We start from the raw sequence: 6,269 nt of genomic DNA on the forward strand, positions 1-6,269 counted from the left end.
AGCCCGAGGGGTCCCCGTGACCCGCCACCCGCCCCGCTGCTGGTCTCACCCTGGGGCTGGGGGCCCACGCCCGTCTTCCCGGACCCCGCGTCCGGCTTCCGCCGAAACGAGACTCACCACCTTGCTGGCATACTCACGGCCTCGCTCTGAGGGGCCTGTTCACTTCTGCTCCCCTCCGGAGGGCTGATCCACTTCCTGTTTGTGCATTCAGCCCGCCAGGAGGAGTCATCTGATTGACAGAGCGGCTCCGCCTTCAGCCTGCCCACCGTGGTTCTCCACTCAAACTGGGGCCCAGCCCCCAGACTGGCTCCCTCGCTCCTTTGGAAAGCAGTGGTTCATTAGCTTAAGACTGAAGAATGAAATGCGTATTTCCTCTGCGCCTTCAATACTCATTATTAGTTTAGCCTTTGTTTCAAAGGAAAAGAAGAGAAGAAAGGAACACAATTTTAAGATCTTGATTGGTTGACTTTTTAAAAAAATAGACAATTTTTATAGCAGTTTTAGGTTCACAGCAAAATTGAGTCAAAAGTATAGAGATTTCCCTTATATCCCCTGGCTACACACGTGCAGTCTCTCCCAGTATCAATATCCCCCACCAGAGTGGTTATAATCAATGAACCTACATTGACATGCCATATCATTCAAAAACAGCTTATATTAGGGTTTACTCTTGTACATTACATGGGTTGTAAGTTTATGACGTGTATCCACCATTATAGCATCTTATGGAACAGTTTTACTGCCCTAAAATCCTCTGTTCTCTTCCTGTTCACCTCTTCTCCTTCCTAACTCCTGTCAACCACTGGTCTTTTCATTGTCTCCAAACCTTTGCCTTTTCTAGAAGGTAATGTAGCTGGAATCATATGCTCTGTGGCCTTTTCAGATTGGCCTCTTTAACTCAGTAATGTGCATTTCTGCTTCCTCCATATTTTTTCATGGCTTGTTAGCTCATTTCTTTTTAGCATTGGATACTCTTCCATTGTCTGAGTGTACTACAGTTTATTTTTATTTATCCGTTCACTTACTGAAGGACATCTTGGTTATTTCCAAGTTCAGGCAATTACGAGTAAAGCTGCTGCTGCTGCTGCTGCTAAGTCACTTCAGTCGTGTCCGACTCTGTGCGACCCCATAGACGGCAGCCCACCAGGCTTCCCCGTCCCTGGGATTCTCCAGGCAAGAACACTGGAGTGGGTTGCCATTTCCTTCTCCAGTGCATGAAAGTGAAAAGTGAAAGTGAAGTCGCTCAGTCATGTCCGACTCTTAGCGACCCCATGGACTGTAGCCTACCAGGCTCCTCCATCCATGGGGTTTTCCAGGCAAGAGTACTGGAGTGGGGTGCCAAAAGTTGCTATCAACATCCAAATGCAGATTTTGGGGGTAAACATACATTTTCAACTCTTTTGAGCAAATACCAAGCTATTGCTGCATCACAGGGTAGGGGTATGCTTAGTTTTATAAGAAACTGCTCTCAAAATATTAAAGCCATCTTCTCTGAAGCATGGAATCAGCGGAGATGTACAATGACTCGGCTCTGCCCTAGTCAGTCTTTGAATGTCCCCTTCTATTGCGTGTCTTTCTCTTTTTCTTATTCTTCACAACAACTTTGCAGTCTCTGTATCTCGTCCACTCCCCATCCACACCTGAGGTTGTGATTTCAGAGAAAATGAGGCATTCTGAACTGAGCTACTTCAAGAGTTTCTAGCGGTAAAATAACCTGCTCTTTTCCATCCATCTTCTTTTGCTTTGTCACTCTCTTGCTGTCTCTCTTGCTCACGCACACTCTCTCTCTGTCTCTGTCTCTCTCTCACACACACACACAGAGTTTCTCTCTCTTCCAACCAAGCATAATTTTTTTATCTGAGCTCTGAACCTCAATCTAACCACCTAGTTTTCTGTTTTCTCTTTATGTCTTCAAAAATTTCCTCTTCTCAGTGAGTAAAAAGCTTAAATCACTCGCATCTGAAAGCAAGCAACACTAAAAGCCTTCAATTACCCTGCCCTAGCTCTCTCTTCAGAGAAGGCAATGGCACCCCACTCCAGTACTCTTGCCTGGAAAATCCCATGGACGGAGGAGCCTGGTAGGCTGTAGTCCATGGAGTACTAAGAGTCGGACATGACTGAGCGACTTCACTTTCACTTTTTACTTTCACGCATTGGAGAAGGAAATGGCAACCCGCTCCAGTGTTCTTGCCTGGAGAATCCCAGGGACGGCGGGACCTAGTGGGCTGCCGTCTATGGGGTCGCACAGAGTCGGACACGACTGAAGCGACTTAGCAGCAGCAGCAGCAGCAGCTCTCTCTCTCCTCCATAGCTTCTCTCTTAGAAGCAGTAGGTCCACTCTGCTAACGTGGCTTGCTCTCGTAAGCTTGTCCTCCCCGCTAACCTCTGTGCCCTTTCTTCTCTGAATCTGTGTTCTCTGGGGTCTGCAGCTAACCTCTAATGCAAAACTCAGTGACTGCTCCTCAGCCTTGCCATGGCTCTGTTCCAATGCTTCCAGGCCTCACTCTGACTACTACCCCCATTTGGACCCTACCCCTACTCCCACCCCAGTTCCTGACTTGCCTCTCCTCTCTCATTTATGTCTTTTTTGTGGATTCTTTCTCTGCTTGGTCTTTCTTCTCGAGGCCTCTGCTGGGCTACTGAGACCTAACTATTGTTCTGTGATGTCAACCTGCGCCGTTGACATATTAGTCGAGCACACCCTCACCCTACTGATGGGTGGCAGGATATCTAACTTTATCTCATCTAATCAGATTACTTCAGCTCCAACTTATAAGCTTCAAAGCTCACAGACTTGGAACTCACAACGTTCCCTTTCATGATGAATGAATTTCTAGTTACCCACACCCAAGTGTTTGCTTCAGCAGTTCCAGTTCCTTTGCAATGCGCTAAGTTGCTTCAGTCGTGTCCAACTCTTTGTGACCCTGTGAATCATAGCCTGCCAGGCTCCTCTGTCCGTGGGATTCTTCAGGCAAGAATACTGGAGTAGGTTCCCATGCTCTCCTCAGGGGATCTTCCAGACCCAGGAATCGAACCAGTATCTGTATCTCTTATGTCTCCTGCATTGTCTGGCGGGTTCTTTACCACTCGCGACCTGAAAAGCCCACCTCTGCAACGCTCCACCACACTTCTCTCTATAATCTATATTCTATACTCAGTCCTCCTCACATCACCCATAAAGCACTGTCAGAGCTGTTATGCTAACAAATAAATCTGACTTTCACCTCTCCATTTTGAAATATTTGATAGCTCTCTGCTACCTATAGAATGAAGTAGAAACTTCTTAGAAATCAAACAAACCCTTCCTCATCTAGCTTTTATCTGACTCTTCATCTTAGTCTCCTGCTGTGCTTGCTATCACACTGCATGCTCCAGAATCACTAAATTACTATACATATGTGCTCTAGAGAACATTTGTCTTCTTGGATGCTCAACGGCAACTAGGAAAAAACCAAGACCCACACTAGTTTTGTTAATAGGAAGAATTCAATGGAATTAATCATTTGAACATGTACTGTGGGGCTGAAAAGGCAAAGGAGACAGCTGAGGCAACACAGCCTTAGCAACTGCAGGAACCGTCTGCCAGCCTGTGGCTGAGGGGGGGGATGTAGAGTTGGGACCCAGAAATCCCAGGAGGGGGGACAGCCCCCCTGCTGCCTTAGTATCTTAGGCATACGTCTCCACGAAGCTTAGTCCCAGATTACTGAACGGGGGGCACTGGCTGTTTAGAGCAAGTATCTCATTATGGCACTGCTTTTTGGACTGGGGGAAGAACTCAGTACTGCAATCAGCTGCCCTTATCAGGTTGGACAACAATTTCTATGGTGACTCTGATAGGAGGATGGCGCCAAAGAGGAAGAAAGAAGCCCCTCTCATCCTGCAACCTTTTAGTCTTCCTCTGTTACCCCTGTTAGCGGAATTTATCGGGGGTCCAGCTGGCAAAGAAGAAATGGGGCTTGCGGAGCCTCAGCCCCAGCACCACGAAACAGAGAAGAGGACAGTGGCTTAATAACCAGCATCCAATCAGCCTTCCTACTTGAGAGATGAGAAGACTGAAGCAAAGCAGAGCAGTGTTTCTAACTCTGAAAGATGAACGGAAAGAGTGCTCCTCCCTTTCCGAGCTCCATGCAGTTAGAGCACCTACCTTTACCCCAAAGAATATCCCTCTCAGGACTCGGTCCCTGGAATGAGAAATGCAAAGATGAGGGGACCGTACAGAGAATTTATTTCAGCTGTGGCTCTGGCAGCAGCAGAGTCCAGCGCGGGGAGGCAGTAGCCTCGGGAAGTGCAGTGGCGGTGCCCACGGCAAGGCCACTGACCACAAGACCACTAACGACAAGCTCGCCAACAACAAGGCCGCTGCTGACAAGCCCGCCGCCGCCAAGGCCGCCCACGACAAGCCCACTAATGGCAAGACCACCAGTGGAGGCTTCCAAGGTCTGCCAGTGCGCTCCTAGCCAGCCAGCCTCCTCTTGATTTTTCTCTACTATGAATTTAGTTCTTTAGACTTCCTGAGGATTCTGGGAGTATGGAAATATCATTTGATACATTATTTTCTGCTTAAGTTAACCAACATAAGTTTCTGTTCATTGCAAAAATGATATCCTATCTAGTGTATCCAACATGCTCTCATATCTCATGCCTTTACAATTTTTTCTCACTTATGAGATTCCAATAATTTCAGCATTTATAATTTATAACATTTAGAAACTTTGCAAATGTTTCTCTTAGGCCCTATTTTTCTTATATCCCCCTCCAGCATACACATTAGGTTAATAATGTATGTACTGTGTTTCCATGATAGCTAAGTTTATTAATCAAAATATCAGGTTCAGAAAAATTACCTCACAGTGCAGAAACAGTGTCTCTGCAGAATGTACTGTGGGTTATAATTTATCCATAATTCTGATAGCTATACATTATAGCTGTCATATGTTATGATACATTGTAGCCGTTCTGGTGGCTCCTTTAACAGCTAATAATAAAGGGATCTAAAGTAACTCTTTCCTTTTCAATAAGCCTCTATAATCCCATGGTGGAGAAAAGAGCCTGTTCCATGGGCCCTTTTCGGACAGGCTCTGTGCAGTTAGATGATCGCTCTCTGTCCCCTCTTACCCTTACAATGCCTTATACAGCCATTGGCAGCCAACCGTGGCGATTCTGAAACCTCTCCAGGGCTGGCAGCTTCCTTCCCACTTTCACAAATCTGTTTTCTCGAACCTGTCTGACACCCTGTGCAGGCGGCTTCCTAGAATACAAAGCAGGTTCCTGTGCCAATGTATTTAAGCATGCTCTGCTAGCCACTCTAGAACAGAGCTTAAACCTCCAAGCACTAGCACTCCTAAGCCAAAGAGTTAAGAGGGACTGAGAGCCTTTTATAAAACTATAACCCAGGAGAGAGAGGGGGCATATGACTTAAGGGCACTCATGACCAAGAGTTTATTAAACATTTACTACGGGCCCAGAACTCTGTCCCCTCTCCCAAACTTGACCCTGAGTATGTCTGAATGAATTCATTTCTCTCTTCTCAATTCCCTAGTATAAATGGAGGAAAAAGATCTTCTTTTCTGTGTCTAGTTTCTACAGGAAAATACATCTATATTGTCTGGGCAGAATGAGGGGCTCCCCCTGGGGTTTATTCTCAGCCTCTTTCAATTCTGAAATCTATCTTTAAACCTGGAGTCTATCTTCAAACCAACTGACCCTGAAGGTCTGATTGAGAGCTTTTCAGTCACAGAGACACTCGAGAATACTAAAAACCAGAGAAATGAAAAAAAAAAAAAAGTTAGTCTTGACAGGATTTTGAGTACAAATTTTGCAACTTTATAATGAATAGTCAGAAATTCTTCCAACATTCTACTTTATCAAATTGTTATGGAGTCACACATAGAGAATTACATTCACAATACAAGACATTTGTGTCTGATGTTTTAGTTGCCATGTCCCAACATATCCTGAAGGGTAGAGTTATAGAAAAAAAAATAGAGTTGACTATTTCCAATTCCAAAGAAGGCTGAGCACCAAAGAAAAGATGCTTTCAAATTGTGGTGCTGGAGAAGACTCTTGACAATCTCTTGGACTGCAAGGAGATCAAATAGTCCATCCTAAAGGAAATCAACCCTGAATATTCACTGGAAGGACTGTTGCTGAAGCTCAAATACTTTGGCCACCTGATGTGGAGAGCTCACTGGAAAAGACCCTGATGCTGGGAAAGATTGAAGGCAAAAGGAGAAGGGGGCAGCATACACTGAGATGGTTAGACAGCATCA

The 6,269-nt window shown here is 45.6% G+C and overlaps 1 long non-coding RNA gene across 1 annotated transcript; it reads right to left on the bottom strand.

Moving 5' to 3' along the window:
* Window positions 1-333: 333 nt before the first annotated feature.
* On the bottom strand, window positions 334-5,163 carry LOC138446004 (uncharacterized). Its single transcript, XR_011259090.1, has 3 exons — window positions 5,116-5,163; window positions 4,145-4,181; window positions 334-405 (listed from the first exon to the last, which is right to left on the bottom strand). It is a non-coding gene; the product is annotated as an uncharacterized lncRNA (long non-coding RNA).
* Window positions 5,164-6,269: the final 1,106 nt, after the last annotated feature.

The sequence above is a fragment of the Ovis canadensis genome, chromosome 9 (assembly GCF_042477335.2).
Source record: "Ovis canadensis isolate MfBH-ARS-UI-01 breed Bighorn chromosome 9, ARS-UI_OviCan_v2, whole genome shotgun sequence".
Taxonomy (NCBI): Eukaryota; Metazoa; Chordata; class Mammalia; order Artiodactyla; family Bovidae; genus Ovis; species Ovis canadensis.